Source organism: Lepidochelys olivacea, assembly GCF_965140295.1.
Source record: "Lepidochelys olivacea isolate rLepOli2 genome assembly, chromosome: 24".
Lineage (NCBI taxonomy): Eukaryota > Metazoa > Chordata > Testudines > Cheloniidae > Lepidochelys > Lepidochelys olivacea.
Genome location: NC_140434.1, coordinates 16,009,272 through 16,027,141, shown reverse-complemented (window position 1 = coordinate 16,027,141; position 17,870 = coordinate 16,009,272). Strand labels below are relative to the sequence as shown.

Below are 17,870 nucleotides of genomic sequence, written 5' to 3'. Positions count from 1 at the left end.
AGGCAATTTCATTGCCAGTGGACCACTCCCCTGACAAACTGATCCCCCAGGTTGGGAGCCAGTCTTTATTTCAATAGGGGCCATCCCAATTTAATGACCCTCTACTGTCAGTGCTGTATCATTACACCTTGGACTTTCAGTCTACCATGGAGACAAGATCACAGAGAAGACCCCCCCCCACACACACACACATTCAAAATGGAGTTTGTAATCTAATAAAGATACAGATGGACAGTTCATAAGCTCACACAGAATTCATGAACTGCATGGGCAGATTCCCAAATCATCAAGAAGCCACGCGAAAAATGTGCCTACAAAGGCTAGAGTCCACTATCAAATCTTAAAAAAAAATGAAGGTGTAACCCATACCTCCCCTGGGTGGCTGTGTGCCCTCTAGCAGCAGGACATCGTACAGGTGTATTAGTCCGCAACTGACTTTGCGCAAACAAATATAACCCTTTCAGCTCTGGCATGATTTCAGATGTAGCTAGCCAGGGTTCAGTCCCCCCCAGTGGCTCCTTCCCAGGTGAGATTTGTCAGAAGAGATGGTCCATATGAGGATTTGAGCCGCAATGGAACTCTGAAAGTTGGGATGAGCTTTCGCTGCGAGGGCAGCTTTTAGCTCTTGGTGATGGGGGTACTGTTACCACCATGAGTAGACATTGTGGCTCTCGGCTCCCCCTCGTGGTTAGTCCACATATAGCAGTTTATGAATCCCCTATTTTAGGATTCTTTAGCTCAGGGTCTCTTAGCTCAAACTCCAGCCACCAGACAGGAGCACAGACCTGCTCTGTGTAAGCGTAGGGCACAATGGGGCAAGAATGGCTCGAACAAACTGGGTAGCAGCAGGCTTCTTCGCGGTTCTGCATGCATACAGAAATGGCAATAAGTACATCACCCATTAGGATGCAATAATCACCTGCAGGGCTTAGATCAGGTTTGCCAACATGGTTTTTGGCTCATGTAACGCAGCATTAGAGGTTATGTGACATATTTGGCCCTACACAGGCTTTTCTACATCCTTTCTTCAGCATACTTATCCAATAGAAAGCTGCCCTAAGGATCCATATAGCCAGCCAATCCAGTTACCAGCTAGTTCCCTTGTTCTCTGTACCATCTGTTAGACCATACATAAAGCTGCTTTATTCACCATTGTTCTTCCATATCTGCCCTGTTTGGCCTTGTTTAGTTTCAGGCAGTCTGACTCTGCAACATATTGTTGTAGATCCTCAGCATAACTGCTGTGAGTGCCTCCAGGCGGGGGGGGGGCAAGGACACTTGGGCCTCTTGCGAGGAGGCTTCATTGACACTCGTGGTCTTCCATCCTCTTGAGTTACCTAGTGGCCCTGTCCCAGTGTTCCCAACAACTACTCCCTCCTTTGAGAACACTCAACAGCCTTGGCTCTGAGTTTTCTCACTTGGGCTACTTATTTCTTTACAATAGGACTTTGCCTAAGCACTTTGTGATAGCCCTGAAGAGAATGACTTATTAACTTTTGCAAAAGGGCCCTGACACATGAGACTGCACAGCATAATACCAGTAATACAAGCAATACAGGAAAGAGAAGTTTCAATAACAGGCTAAATAAACCACCAAGCCAAAATGACAAACCCCAGCCTGAAAACAAGGTTTGCAACCAGTCGCTCTCGGGGGCAGTATAGGCAACCTGTGCTCCGGCTCGGGCATGGGCCTCAGCCTATATCACCTTTTCATAGATCTCATAACTGCTATCATTGACATATACACCACATTGGGGCCCGACAAGGGCACAACCCCCCCCCCTTGGGATGCCAAGAGATAGTCCAAAGCCAGCCTGTTTTGGAGGGAAAAAGAAAAGGAGGACTTGTGGCACCTTAGAGACTAACCAATTTATTTGAGCATGAGCTTTCATGAGCTACAGCTCACTTCATCGGAAAACGTCCTGAGCTGCTGAACCTCTTTATTTAATGTTTTTACTGCTGACCGTAAATCACTAACCGAGTCCTCTAACTCTAAGGCCACTTTCTCAAGTACCATTTGCGGCCTATGCATGCCATGGCTGGCCCGGTAAACAGTGGCGTTATTCCCAGTACAGAGCACCCTAGAAGCTTCTCGGTTGTGAGGGGATTCTTTATATTGACCTCCAATGCCATAGTCAGTCGCCGCAGGGTCTTTTTTCGTGACTCGGAGGTATCTTTCCTTTGGGCAGTGTGGCAGTTATTGACAGATGAGTAACTCCATGAGCTATATAACAGCTACCTGTCCAGTTGGCTGGCAGCACCTTGTAAGCCTTTCTGCCACATACAAAATAGTGACCCTGTAGGGCCCAGTAAGGACTGTTTCTTAAGGGGATTCCTGGGCTATTTAAGGCTGCTTTGGCTGCTTTTCTGAACAGTCCATATGCCCCTAAGGGGGCATCCCATCCTCCTGATTGGGTACAAGTGGGAGTGTTTCTAATTGTGCCGTTCAAATTACACTCGCCATAGGGACCACTACAAACCCACCATTGGCTTGCTACATTGGAGATATTAACTGGACGGCAAGTTACATTTCCAAACCCCTTTTTTGTGGTAAGATTATTTGTAAGAGTTTCCCTAAAAGGGGAGGAACCATTACACCCACACTGCTGGCCTCCCCTCTTGGTCTTTATCCAGTGCCCATCAGCCCACTGTGTAATAACACAGGAGCTTTTTTTCACAGGATGCCCATAGGGATCAGATTGGTTTTGGGTAAAACATAATATGCCCTTAGTGAGTACTGCAACTGAATACTCCTGGTCCTGATAGGTGGCTTGCTGTAAAGAGGTCTTGTTTCAGAACGGCGAGTCCGTTCTTTCCTGCACTTTGGTGGTGGCTAATTCTGCTAGGGGCAGGAGCAGCATGTCAAGGGGCATTCCCGTTTTGGGGACAGTGGGGTTGGAGCACATACCCAGTAATCAGTCTGGTTTGTTAAAGTAGCAACATGGTGTGCAAGCAAAACAAAGGAGTTATGCTCCCGATATGCGCAGTTTGGAAATACCAATACAGAGAATAACAATGTTACCCAATTAATTATTACCTGAGTTTTTTTAACTTCGGGTCTCCAGTACCTGGGTGGGCTCATTTTGGCATTAAGGTGCCCGCTATTTGTGTCTCTTAAACAGTAGCTTTAGCCCGAGATCAACACTAGATGAGGAGTCAGCAGGTTGGACGGTCCACTGTTCTGCTGACGAGGGGGCGGGTACTGCCTTCAGACGAGAGTGATGGATCCAGTTCTTGTGTCCCTTGACCTTTGCCGCTGTATGGGAGATCAGCAGGACGGTATAGGGTCCTTTCCACTTTTCCTGGAGAGGCTCGTCTTTCCAGGTATGAACAAGCACGGAGTCACAGGGCTGTAAGGAGTGGACGGGAGAGTCCAAGGGGAGAGGCCGGGAATCCTTGGTATACCTGTGAAGAGACAAGAGAACAGCAGACAGGGAACACATATACTGTGACAAAAAGCCATTACCCAGCTCCCATTCCTCTGACAGAACCGGGGTGCCATTCATAGGCCATGCCCTTCCAAACATAATTTCAAAGGGACTGAGCCCTAATCTACCCTTTGGGAAATGCGGATCCGAAGTAGGATGAGGGGCAAAGCATCAGGCCATCGCAGTGAGGCTTCTTGGCACACTTTTGAGAGATGCCGTTTAAGGGTCTGATTGGTACGCTCCACTGCCCCACTGGCTTGCGGTCTCCAGGGCGTATGGAGTTTCCAGGGGATCCGTAAGGCATGTGAGATGCTTTGGATGATTTTTGACGTGAAGTGTGTCCCATTGTCAGATTCCATCCACAGGGGGAGTCCAAAGCGAGGAATGATCTCCTTAACAAACTTGAGGGCCACTGTCCTGGCAGTGCAGTTACGGCATGGGAAGGCTTCTGGCCATTCGCTGAACCGATCCACTATAACAAGGAGATATTTGAACCCTTGGGTCCGGGGAAACTCAGTAAAGTCTATTTGCCACACTTGTCCGGGGCCCGGAGTGGGTTCTAGGGCAGCTGATGGCACAGGATGTCCCGGTCGGGGGTTATTCTTTTGGCAGACTAAGCAGTCCGCCTGTACCTGGGCAGCCAGGGGTCGGAGTCCGGAAGTGATAAAGTATTTTCCCATTAGCTGGATAAGTGCTTCCCTGCCAGCATGAGTGGTTTGATGTAGTTTCTGCAGCACTGGCCGGATTAGGCCCTTTGGTAAGAGGACCTTCCCTTCTGGGGAATGGAGCTATCCCTCCTTTTCCCGGAGACCGAGTTTGTCAGTTAGCTGTCTCTCCTCCCCAGAGTACTGAGGGGTTGGAAGTTCCCCTACTGATGGGCTAAGGGCATGCATATGGGCGTTCTCAGTCTGAGGGGATGGCAGGGTGGCAGCATGCTTAGCCTCTCTATCTGCCCGGGCGTTACCTCTGGCCACATCTTGATCTTCCCTTTGATGGGCTTTACAGTGTACCACCGCCACTTCCGAGGGGAGTTGTACGGCTTCTAGAAGCCGGAGGATTTGGGGCCCGTACTTGACTGGGGAGCCTTGGGCTGTCAGCATTCCCCTTTGCTTCTGTAGGCCAGCATGAGCATGCAGCACTCCAAAAGCATATTTTGAATCAGTAAAAATGTTGACCCGCTTTCCTTTTGACAGTTTAAGTGCACGGGTCAGGGCTATTAGTTCGGCAAGCTGGGCAGAGGTCCCAGGAGGCAAACCTTCAGCTTCCACAGTGTCATGGAGGGTCACAACAGCATAACCCGCCCTCCTTTGCCCATCTATTACAGTACTGCTACCATCAGTGTACCACTCATAATCTGCATTTGGGAGGGGTACATCCTTTAAATCCAGACGGCTGGAGTACTGGGCATCTATGATCTCTAAACAGTCATGTTCCTGTTCCTCTGTTTCTTGCAAGAGGATGGCTGGGTTAAGGGAGGGGCAAGGCTGTAGAGTGACCTCGGAGTTCTCTAACAGCTTAGCCTGATACCGAGCAATCTGAGCCTGGGTGAGCCAGAGCCCACCCTTGGTGTCTAGCAGGGTTCGGACCATATGGGGAGTATAGATTTGCATAACCCCTCCCAATGATAGCTTCTCGGCTTCCTCAAGCACTAGGGCAGTAGCTGCGACTATCGGTAAACATGCCGGCCAACCCTTTGCAACCTGATCCAGTTGCTTAGAAAGATAAGCCACAGGATGTCTCCTAACAGCTGTGTGAGCACTCCCTTTTCATTAGAGATCCGGCAGACACAGGGCTGGAGCTTCCATCAACTTCCTCTTCAAGATTTTAAATGCCCTGTCAGCCTCTGGGGTCCAATAGAAGGGGTCATGATCTGCTTCTTTTACACAGTCATACAGGGGTTTAGCCCATAGTCCAAACTCTGGGATCCATATCCTGCAAAAGCCTCCCATACCCAGAAAAGCTCTGAGCCGTTTACGATTACTTGGGGTAGGAACTTGGCATACAGCTTCCTTTCTTTCGCTTGAAAGCTGACGCTCCCCTTGCCTTAGCTGTAACCTGATTCCGCTCCACCTCAGACAACAGAGTTCTCAGGAGGATATTACAATTGTCCCAATCTGGCTTGTGACTACTGAGGCACCCGTCAAAGACTGAAATAAACCGGCTTGGGTTTGTTGAGAATTCCCCAGCCTGTGTTTTAAAAGCTGTTAGGTCTATGGGATTGAATGGCACATGGGTGAAAACTTGCAAAGTGGTAGCCTGACGTCCGTCTGCCCCAGGCGAGCCACAACAGTCTCGGTAAGCAAAGGATAGAGTCCCACCGAGGGGGCAATCTCTGTAACCCGAGGCATCCTACCCTTATACGGTTGGGGTGTGGGGGCCGAAGGGGACACCGGCTCTGCCATTACAGTGGGGGTGGGGGTCTGGGGACTAACATGAGCTGCTACCAAACCAGTTGGAGTCAAATTACAGCTCTGCAGAATTACAGCTCTGTTGTATTTCTTAAAGTCATAAACGCTTGTGCATACAGATGTTCATTCCATTTACCCGTTCGCTGACAAAACAAAACTAGTTGGAGGATCGTATTATAATTGATTGACCCTCCCAGTGGCCACCGTTCCTGGTCCTCTAGCCGATATTGAGGCCAGCCTACTGTACAAAACCTTTTCAATTTACTTTTAGTCATTGGATCTGATCCAAACACTTTCCAGTTTGCTAGAATGCATTCTAGGGGCGTACACTGTGTCCTGCCTCCTGAGCTCTGTCCCTGTCCCATACCTACAGGGTAACTCTGCGCGTCCCCAGGTTCCAACAGAGCATACAATCCGGATTTCAAAAGGTTCCTACCTGATCCAAGGGACCGGTTCCCCACTGTCGCCTGCAGCTGCTCCTCCCCTATGTCCAAGGGACCGGTTCCTCACCGTCGCCCACAGCTGCTTGTCCACTACATGAGTGCGTTGCACCGTTGTGCCCTCCGGGGTCAATCAAATCGCGTCTCCTCCGAGGCCCCCGATGAACTCACCGGTGTGTGCTGGGCGTCGGTTCTCGCCGCAATCCTTGACCTCCAGGAGGAGTCTGGGTAAGGCTAAATAGCAGCCTCGTCGCCCACCCAGGGACGCCAAAAGCTGCTGCCGGCACCCAGTGCCAAAGGCAAACAACAGCAAGGTTCGTTGCCCGGTGTGCATCACCCAATAATCACAACGGGGTGGAGAAACAGAAAAGTTTATTTGCAGCTGCAAAGAAGGTACAGGGAGAATAGAATCTCAAATCCTGCACACAGAGCAGGAAGTTACACAGGCTTTTCTACATCCTTTCTTCAGCATACTTATCCAATAGCAAGCTACCCGAAGGATCCAAATAGCCAGCCAATCCAGTTACCAGCTAGTTCCCTTGTTCTCTGTACCATCTGTTAAACCATACATAAAGCTGCTTTATTCACCATTGTTCTTCCATATCTGCCCTGTTTGGCCTTGTTTAGTTTCAGGCAGTCTGACTCTGCAACATATTGTTGCAGATCCTCAGCATAGCTGCTGCGAGTGCCTCTAGGCTGGGGGGGCAAGGACACTTGGGCCTCGTGCGAGGGGGCTTCATCGACACTCGTGGTCTTCCATCCCCTCGAGTTACTAGTGGCCATGCCCCAGTGTCCCTAACAGTGTTTGACATTGCCCTTTGGAAATGATCCAAACAGCAACCCTGCATCCCTCTCTTTTGCAAAACTATGGTTCTACTGCCCTAGACAGGGATTGTCAGACAGGCCTAAGCCAGTTAGGTGTCCAGCTCCTTTAACTCCTTTAGTCTCCTTTGAAAAATGCCACCCTAATGTCTTTTTTTCTGAAAAGATTTTGTTTCTCCCGTGAAGGATAGATAGTGCTGGTCCGGGCAGAGAGGAGGAGTGGATGAGGCTGAGAAGCCAGTGGAAGGGTCTGAAGCCCAAAATAATTTTGAACAAATGAAGCCTTCTCATAAGTTTGTGCCATAACTTGTGTCCTTTGAAGAAGCAAGACTGAGGTGCAGTGTATGGGTTGTTTTGATGGGAGCGAATGCCTGTGTGATGTTCAGGCCAAAAGAGTGTAACTGTTCTGGAAAGGGTTTGTTTTACGGAGTGCAAGGAGACATCTCCAGACCTCTGGGGATTATGTGCTGGAACATCTGCCCTGAAGGGAAACTTGCCACTTGTTCTCCCAGTCACAGCCCTGGGAACTGTCGCTCTCTAACTCAGTTACAGACCCTTTTCCTTCCTGCTCTTTTGGATTTGTGAGTTGCTCCATCATTTATTTTTTCTCGGTGCTTCCCAACCGAGGAAGAGGGAAGGATATTGGAGACCACAACCTATTCCCCCCGCCTCACCTACACACAGTTCAGAATTCCCTAACAGAAATGACAGCATTTAGGCCTGGTCTAAACGTAAGGCAGTTTACTTCAACCTAATTATGTCCGTGTACACGCTGCAGCCGTGTCCCGCTGGTGGAAGTGCCCTCCTACACCGACCTCATAACTCCACGAGAGGCGTAGCACTTATGTTGGGGTAGTTAAGGTGACGCAGTGTCTGTGCGGACGCTGTGTTACTGACATTGGCTCCTTGCTGTCTTGAGCCCGGCTACCCACGGTTCCCCACTCCCAGCCAGGCTGCTGCCTGGAGGCTCCCTGCTCCCCATTCAGGGAGTCAACAACCCTGGGCATCTGGCCCCTGCTCCCAGTGGGGAGTCAGGGGTGGTGGGTGCGAGGGAGGGAGGCAGCTGGGCTCCTGGAGGGGAGCTGCAAGGAACTGAGAGCTTTGGCTCTCAGCCTCCCACACTGCCCCTCTTTAGTCTGTGGAAGCGCTCCTGGTGAGGACACGCATCACGGACAGAAGGAGGGTAGTGTGGACATCAGCCACCACAGGAATTACTAACATAGCTCGACTTCGGGCTGTAGTGTAGACATGCCTTAGAATGGAGTAAATCCCATGCCAGTCTGGAAGTAAAATTAATTTACCGAGAACCATTTAAACAACAAACAATCCCAAAGCTTTTTGTGCAGTTGGATTTATTTTTATTTTTGCAAAGCTCTTGCCATTCCCCAGGGCAACAGAGGGACAGAGCTCTTTGCCCTCTGTTACATCGAAAGACACCACAATCAAGGAACTGCACAGTCATCAGTTAGAGACCCAATCAGTCCAATTGATGATTCTCATGTGGGATTTGATTGGTCAGGAGAGGTGTGAGGCAGCAGCACGGGAAGCATAATGGCAGGCATCATCGCCATGATCAGCAAATCTGGTTTCATCAGCATGTCTCTTATTAATTCATCATCCCAGGGTCTGCAGGTTCAGGGAGAGATGGCAAACAGCAATTATGGTCCCAGGAACGCACTGGGAATAAGACAAGTATCCTCCCCTATACCCTGAAGGAATTCCACCCCTTTCTATCCCCAGCCAGCTGGGTGCATTTTACATCCTTTGCAAACTGAGTTATTGATAAACTGGAAAAGGGAGTCAGAGCCCCGCCCATCAGCTCCTCCCCTCTGCCCCCAGGAGCGTGCAGCGGCTTGCAGGAGGGACTGGGGGCGAGGGGGTAGGAGCAAGGGTGGGGCATGCTCGGGGGAGGGGGCAGAATGGGGCAGCAAGAGGGGAGGCAGGGGGGGCGGGAAGAGGCAGAGCGGGGGTGGGGCCTTGGGGGAAGGTGTGGAGTGGGGGCAGAGCCTGGGGCAGAGCTGGGGGTTGAGTACCCCCCCCACCCCCAGCACATTAGAAAGTCAGACCTCAAAAATTTTACAACAGTGGTTTTTGCAAATGAAAAAAAGGATGATTTTGTTCTCCGTTGGAAAACCAAAAGAAGGGCCTGGGCTATTTGTAAGACTAGAAGCAAAGGAAGACATGGAAGCTGTTTTACTGAATCTTAGGACACACCCTGCGAAGAGATGAGGGTCTTTCCTGAACTCTCACTTAGGTGAGCAGGAGCTTCGAAAGCACAACGGGCACTGCTGTCCCCAGCCCTGTAGGGGGCAGTGTCGTTTAGTGGCTGGGAGCGTAGTTGAAACCTGCATATGACTGGCCCTGGGGATACTGTTATCTCCACCCCAAAGGTGCAGACTGCCGGCACTGGCAGCCAATCGCAGCTCCCAGGGTCTATGATCCCCCTCGGGCAGCATTTCTCAGAGTTCGGGTCGCGACCCAGTCCTGGCTCACGGCATGTCAGGTGCTGGCTTGCTCTGGTCAGCATGTTAAAAGTCCCGTTGGCTTTGCCGCCCGGCTAAGGCCGGCTAGTGCCTACCTGTTCCGACACCACGCTGTGACCCGGACGCGGCCAGCAGCGGGTCCGGCTCCCAGGCAGGGGGGCCACGGGGCTCCGCGCGCTGCCCCCGCCCTGAGCACCGGCTCCGCACTCCCATTGCCTGGGAACCATCCAATGGGAGCTGGGGGGGCTCAGAGTCTGCAGGCAAGAGCTGCACGAAGCCGCTTGCGCACCTCCGCCTGAGAGCCGGACCTGCCGCTGATGGCTTCCGGGATGCAGCGTGGTCAGCGGTGCCAGGACAGATGGGAAGCCTGCCCTGGCACCCTGGCTGCACGGCTGACCGGGAGCTGCCGGAGGTAACCCTGTGCCACAACTGCACACCCCAACCCCTTGGCCGAGCCCTGAGCCCCGCCCCCCGCAAACATGGAACACATTCCTGCACCCCAAACCCCTCATCCCCAGCTCAACCCCAGATCCTGCACCGCTAGCCCAGAGCCCTGACCTCCTCCTGCACCCCAACCCCCTGCCCCAGCCCAGAGCCCCCTCCCACACCCTGAACCCCTCAGTCCCGGCCCCACCCTGCAGTCCTCACACCCGCACCCCAACCCTCTGCCCCAGCCCTGAGTCCCTGTCACACTCCAAACCCCTCATGCCCAGCTCCATTGGGTCGTGGCATCAACAATTTTCTGTGATTTTAGAGGACCCTCTTTCAAGAGATTTCATGGGTACCCAGAAGAAATCATGGGACACTTTCATGCCTCTCTAGTGGACTTGTGGGAGAAGAGGTCATCCTCCAATAAGGCTGTGGGAAATTGTCATGAGGCCCCTGCTGCCAGCTGATTGTGTATTCTAGATTTCCTGGGACATCTCCCACCTGCAATAAATTCCAGGTGATTTCAAAGGAACTTTTTGCAAGATGTTCCATGAGTACTGAAGGGAACTGTAGAGATGTCAACATCCCATCGCCCCTGGTAAACTCCCATAACCTCCCTGGAGCTACTGTGTGTTCACTAGAAGACTGTTTGAAGTAACTCCCAGCAACACTGCCTTCGGGGGATACAGAAAGCTTTTTGTGTTCTGCATCATGGATAGCTGGGATGGGTCTGGGAGTGGTCAGAGAGAAGGTCAACCTCCGGTAAGCCCTCTGAAGCAGCTGGTGTTTCCAAAGCGCCTTTGCAACATTGGAAAACAAAGCCAATGCTCCTTACTTGGCAAATGCTACCAGACAACAATCCTGCTAAAACCTGGTTGATTCCCCTGCTCTGTGTGAAGACAAATGACATGCAGAGGTAATCTCTGCCACTGAGACTGTTGTCTTTAAAGCTGTTTACACTTACGGTATTAGAGTTGAAACTACCAAAGCCCAGCAAGTTGCGGAATATTTACTGTGTGTCTTATGGTAAAACCTAAAGGTCCCCAACTGATAATCAAATGACTCAGTGAAGCTATGGACTATTTACACCAGCTAGGTATCTGGCCCCAACATCATTTTCATCCACAGCTGGAAAGAAATAAAACCCTTGCAAAAGTTCATACATCCAAAGGCTGCAGAAATATTTTCACCACATTCAACAGAGGAGATAAAGGGTGATAGAAGATGCCTCGAGAATTTTGCAAGCAAAGGGTTAGCCTGATTATGAGCAGCGATGGAGGATACTCTTGAGACAAAATAAAGCAAAGTCAGAAGGCAAAGATGACTGCTTATACTCACCGCTGACTAGAAATTGTTGTTTTCCTGCAAGAGAAAGAAAAGTTAGGAATGCCCCCTGTTCAACCCCTCACCAGGGTAGCAGAGGATGCACCATTTAGTAACTTCAGAATAGCCCGAAGGAACTGTGGGACACTTCATGCCTGTCCAGTCGACTTTTAGGAGAAGAGATCATCCTCCCATGATGCCATGGGAAATTCTCATGAGGCTCCCAGTGGGGATGGGCTTCTATCCCAAAACTCTTGGGATATCTCCCAGGTGCAATGCATTGGGGGTGATGTGAAAGACTCTCTTGCAGGATATTTCATGGGTGCCCAAAGGAATTGTGGAGACGGCAACCTCCCATCAACCCTGGCAATCTCATATAAGACTCCCAAATATGTGTTCACTGGTGACCCTCTGAGGTAGCTCCCAGCAGAAGTATTTTCCAAGTGATATCAGAAAGCTTCTTCTGGCATGCCTCATGCTTAGCCCGGGTACTGTGGGAGAGGAGGTCAACCTGCTGTAAGCCTCTGGAGATGTTCATAAACCCTGTGGAGTGGGAGGACTTTCCATACTGCCTTTGCAACATGGTCAAACGCAGCCAGTGCTCCACGCAGGCAAACGTTACCAGACATCCAACTAGCTGAAACGGAGTCCATTCACTGTTGTGTGTGAAGCTACATGGCATGGAGAGGTATTCTCTGGTACTTACGTTCTTGTTGCCGATGCCCCCATTCTGGATGTTGTTGTTACCGAAGTTCTGCAAGATGGGGAATGTAAGAACCATCTAAGAACTTCAGAATAGCCACACCAGATCAGACCGATAGGCCAGTCTACCCTGATGTCCCTCCCTGGGGCTGGAACAGAGGAATAGGCCCCCCCAGTCATATGTCCTAAAAGGCCCAGTATTCCACTACTGACCTCTTCAATGCTATCAACATAGATAATATCTCCTCGGTACTAATCTAGTATTTTATCTATTATGCTATGCTTAGATCCCCTCCCACCGAAGTATGTCTCATTCATAGATACCTGGGTATCCTCTTTTGTTCTGCAGCAACCAAGCCACATGTTATTTCCACTCAGGTGACATGAAGCAAAATTAATAGCAAAGGAGTCAGCCAAGGTATCCCTGATAGGGCACCATTTACCCTGAGTTCCTAGGACTGTAGCCAAGAGCAGTGCATTCCGTGTGATTTCGGAAGGATCTCTTGGGAGACATTTAGTGGGTGCTCAAAGGAACTGTGGGGCACTTTGTTTCTGTCCAATGGACTTGTAGCAGAAGACATCATCCTCCCATGAAGCCCTGGGAAATTCACATGAGGCGCCCAGTGGGGATGGACAGGTATCCCAAAAGTCTTGGCATATCTCCCAGGTGCAGTGCAATGTGGCTGATGTCAAAGACCCTTTTGCAAGATATTTCATGAGTGCCCAAAGGAATTGTGGAAAGGACAACCTCCCATCAACCCTGGCAATCTCATATAAGCCTCCCAAATGTGAGTTCATATGGGGACCCTCTGATGTAGCTCCCAGGAGAAATGCTTTCCAAGTGATATAAGAAAGCCTCTTCTGGCATGCCTCATTCGTACCCCTGGTACAGTGGGAGAGGGAGGTGAACCTGCTATAAGCCTCTGGAGATGTTCTTAAGGGCTGTGGAGTGGGAGGACTTTCCGGCAAATGCAGCCAGTGCTCCTCGAAGGCAAACGTTACCAGACATCAAACTAGCTGAAACGGGGTCCATTCACTGATGTGTGTGAAGCTACAGAGCACGGAGAGGTAATCTCTGGTACTCACGTTGTTGCTATTGCTGTTGCCTCCGAAGTTTCCATTACTCTGCAAGATGGGGAATGTTTATTATGTTTATTGTTTAACACCAATAGGGCTGCAACGGATATTCCATCGACCCAGTGGGCCGTGGAGAATGTATAGCATCTCGGGATGTTGCGTATTGATCCCAGTGCTTCTCTAGGCAATTTACACCAGTGGGAGCCTGGTCCCATTGATTCCTATGTAACTTGGGCAAATTTACATGAATTGGGGTTCTCCCCCAACATCATTCTCACCCACTAATGGAAACCAAGAGAGAATCTTTGGTCCAACTCCTACATTTCAAGGCTGTAAATTTGTTATACAAGGCTGGACTGATGGAATAAAAGGGTTCAGGGTGGCAGTTGCGTAGAGAGCTTTGCCAGTAAAAGGTTGGGCTGTTAGTGAGCAGCGATACAGAATAGTATTGAGGTAAAGCAAGATAGTCCGATAGGACAGATAACTGCTGATACTCACCATTGAAAAGAATTCGTTGTTTTTCTACAACAGAAAGAGAAGTTAGGAATGCACACTGTTCAACCCCCCGACAAGGGTAGAAGAGGTTGTACAGTGAGTAACTTCAGAATAGCCGCACCAGATCAGACCAATAGGCCAATCTACCCTAATGTCCCTCCCCGGGCTGGAACAGAGGAATGGGCCCCTCAATCATATCTCCCAAAATGCCCAGTATTCCAGTGCTGACCCCATCAATGCTGTAGACATAGATAATATATCTTCGGTGCTAATCTAGCACTTTAACTCTTATGCTATGTTTAGATCCCCTCACAGCTAAGTACGTTTCTTATCATAGATATCTGGCTCTCCTCTTTTGTTCTTCAGGAAAAAAGACACATATTATTCCCACTCAGATGACATAAGGCAAAATTAATCTAATAGCAAAGGAGTCAGCCAAGCTGTCTTTGATCGGACACAATTTACCCTGAGTTCCTAGGACTGTTGCCAAGAGCAGTGCATTCGGTGTGATTTCGGAAAGATCTCTTGGGAGAGAATTAGTGGGTACCCAAAGGAACTGGTGGACACTTTGTGCCTGTTCAGTGGACTTGTAGCAGAAGAGATCATCCTCCCAAGAAGCCATGGGAAATTCTCATGAGGCTCCCAGTGGGGATGGGCTTGTATCCCAAAACTCTTGGGATATCTCCCAGGTGCAGTGCAATGCGGCTGATGTCAAAGACCCTTTTGCAAGATATTTCATGGGTGCCCAAACGAATTGTGCAGAGGACAACCGCCCATCAACCCTTGCAATCTCATATAAACCTCCCAAATATGTGTTCACCTGGGGACCCTTGAAGGTAGCTCCCAACAGAAGTGCCTTCTGAGTGACATCAAAAAGCCTCTTCTGGTATGCCTCATTATTACCCCGGGTACTGGGGAGAGGGAGGCGAACCTGCTATAAGCCTCTGGAAATTTTCATAAGCCTGGCGGAGTGGGATGACTTTCCATGCTGCTTTTGCAACATGGGCAAATGCAGCCAATGCTCCTCGAAGGCAAACGTTACCAGACATCCAACTAGCTGAAACGGGGTCCATTCACTGATGTGTGTGAAGCTACATGGCATGGAGAGGTATTCTCTGGTACTTACGTTCTTGTTGCCGATGCCCCCATTCTGGATGTTGTTGTTACCGAAGTTCTGCAAGATGGGGAATGTTTATTATGTTTATTGTGTAACAGCTATAGGGATCAAATGGATATTCCTTCGACCCAGTGGGCCATGGACAATTTATAGCATCTGGGGATGTGGAGTAATGATTCCAGTGCTTCTCTAGACAATTTACACCAGTGGGAACCTGGCCCCGTTGATTCCTATGACACTATGACAAATTTACATGAACTAGGGATCGGCCACGGCATCATTCTCATCCACTGGTGGAAACCAAAAGAGAATCCTTGGTAAAGCTCTGACACTCCAAGGCTGTAGTTCGAGAGGAGAGATAACTGCTGATACTCCTCACTGACCAGAATTGGTTGTTTTTCTAGAGACGTTAGGAATGCACACTGTTCCACCCCCCACAAGGGTAGCAGAGGTTGTACCATCTAAGAACTTCAGAATAGCCACACCAGATCAGACCGATAGGCCAGTCTACCCTGATGTCCCTCCCTGGGGCTGGAACAGAGGAATAGGCCCCCCAGTCATATCTCCTAAAAGGCCCAGTATTCCACTACTGACCTCTTCAATGCTATCAACATAGATAATATCTCCTCGGTACTAATCTAGTATTTTAACTCTTATGCTATGCTTAGATCCCCTCCCACCAAAGTATGTCTCATTCATAGATACCTGGGTATCCTCTTTTGTTCTGCAGCACCCAAGCCACATGTTATTTCCACTCAGGTGACATGAAGCAAAATTAATAGCAAAGGAGTCAGCCAAGGTATCCCTGATAGGGCACCATTTACCCTGAGTTCCTAGGACTGTAGCCAAGAGCAGTGCATTCCGTGTGATTTCGGAAGGATCTCTTGGGAGACATTTAGTGGGTGCTCAAAGGAACTGTGGGGCACTTCGTTTCTGTCCAATGGACTTGTAGCAGAAAACATCATCCTCCCATGAAGCCATGGGAAATTCACATGAGGCGCCCTGTGGGGTGGACAGGTATCCCAAAAGTCTTGGCATATCTCCCAGGTGCAGTGCAATGTGGCTGATGTCAAAGACCCTTTTGCAAGATATTTTATGGCTGCGCAAAGGAATTGTGGAAAGGACAACCTCCCATCAACCCTGGCAATCTCATATCAGCCTCCCAAATGTGAGTTCATATGGGGACCCTCTGACATAGATCCCAGCAGAAATGCCTTCCAAGTGATATCAGAAAGCCTCTTCTGGCATGCCTCATTCTTACCCCTGGTACCGTGGGAGAGGGAGGTGAACCTGCTATAAGCCTCTGGAGATGTTCTTAAGGGCTGTGGAGTGGGAGGACTTTCTGCCAAATGCAGCCAGTGCTCCTCGAAGGCAAACGTTACCAGACATCCAACTAGCTGAAACGGGGTCCATTCACTGATGTGTGTGAAGCTACAGAGCACAGACAGGTAATCTCTGGTACTCACGTTGTTGCTTTTGCTGTTGCCTCCGAAGTTTCCATTACCCTGCAAGATGGGGAATGTTTATTATGTTTATTGTTTAACACCAATAGGGCTGCAACGGATATTCCATCGACCCAGTGGGCCATGGAGAATGTATAGCATCTCGGGATGTTGTGTATTGATTCCAGTGCTTCTCTAGGCAATTTACACCAGTGGGAGCCTGGTCCCATTGATTCCTATGTAACTTTGGCAAATTTACATGAATTGGGGTTCTCCCCCAACATCCTTCTCACCCACTAATGGAAACCAAGAGAGAATCTTTGGTCAAACTCCTACATTTCAAGGCTGTAAATTTGTTATACAAGGCTGGACTGATGGAATAAAAGGGTTCAGGGTGGCAGTTGCGTAGAGAGCTTTGCCAGTAAAAGGTTGGGCTGTTAGTGAGCAGCGATACAGAATAGTATTGAGGCAAAGCAAGATAGTCCGATAGGACAGATAACTGCTGATACTCACCATTGAAAAGAATTCGTTGTTTTTCTACAACAGAAAGAGAAGTTAGGAATGCACACTGTTCAACCCCCCGACAAGGGTAGAAGAGGTTGTACAGTGAGTAACTTCAGAATAGCCGCACCAGATCAGACCAATAGGCCAATCTACCCTAATGTCCCTCCCCGGGCTGGAACAGAGGAATGGGCCCCTCAATCATATCTCCCAAAATGCCCAGTATTCCAGTGCTGACCCCATCAATGCTGTAGACATAGATAATATCTCCTCGGTACTAATCTAGTATTTTATCTATTATGCTATGCTTAGATCCCCTCCCACCGAAGTATGTCTCATTCATAGATACCTGGGTATCCTCTTTTGTTCTGCAGGAACCAAGCCACATGTTATTTCCACTCAGGTGACATGAAGCAAAATTAATAGCAAAGGAGTCAGCCAAGGTATCCCTGATAGGGCACCATTTACCCTGAGTTCCTAGGACTGTTGCCAAGAGCAGTGCATTCGGTGTGATTTCGGAAAGATCTCTTGGGAGAGAATTAGTGGGTACCCAAAGGAACTGGTGGACACTTTGTGCCTGTTCAGTGGACTTGTAGTAGAAGACATCATCCTCCCATGAAGCCATGGGAAATTCTCATGTGGCTCCATATGGAGATGGGGCTTTTATCCCAAAACTCTTCTTTTTATCTTATCTCCCATATGCAATGTGTTGTGGGTGATGTCAAAGACCCTCTTGCAAGACATTTCATGGTTGCCGAATGAAATTGTGGAGAGGACAACCTCCCATCAACCCTTGCAATCTCATATAAACCTCCCAAATATGTGTTCACCTGGGGACCCTTGGAGGTAGCTCCCAACAGAAGTGCATTCTGAGTGACATCAAAAAGCCTCTTCTGGTATGCCTCATTATTACCCCGGGTACTGGGGAGAGGGAGGCGAACCTGCTATCAGCCTCTGGAAATTTTCATAAGCCTGGCGGAGTGGGATGACTTTCCATGCTGCTTTTGCAACATGGGCAAATGCAGCCAATGCTCCTCGAAGGCAAACGTTACCAGACATCCAACTAGCTGAAACGGGGTCCATTCACTGATGTGTGTGAAGCTACATGGCATGGAGAGGTATTCTCTGGTACTTACGTTCTTGTTGCCGATGCCCCCATTCTGGATGTTGTTGTTACCGAAGTTCTGCAAGATGGGGAATGTT

The 17,870-nt window shown here is 49.5% G+C and overlaps 1 long non-coding RNA gene across 1 annotated transcript; it reads right to left on the bottom strand.

Annotated features, from left to right (window-relative positions):
• Nucleotides 1-8,488: 8,488 nt before the first annotated feature.
• Nucleotides 8,489-13,249, bottom strand: LOC311512796. Its single transcript, XR_014709566.1, has 4 exons — nt 13,122-13,249; nt 12,040-12,087; nt 11,349-11,372; nt 8,489-8,724 (listed from the first exon to the last, which is right to left on the bottom strand). It is a non-coding gene; the product is annotated as an uncharacterized lncRNA (long non-coding RNA).
• Between the last annotated feature and the right edge of the window lie 4,621 nt (nt 13,250-17,870).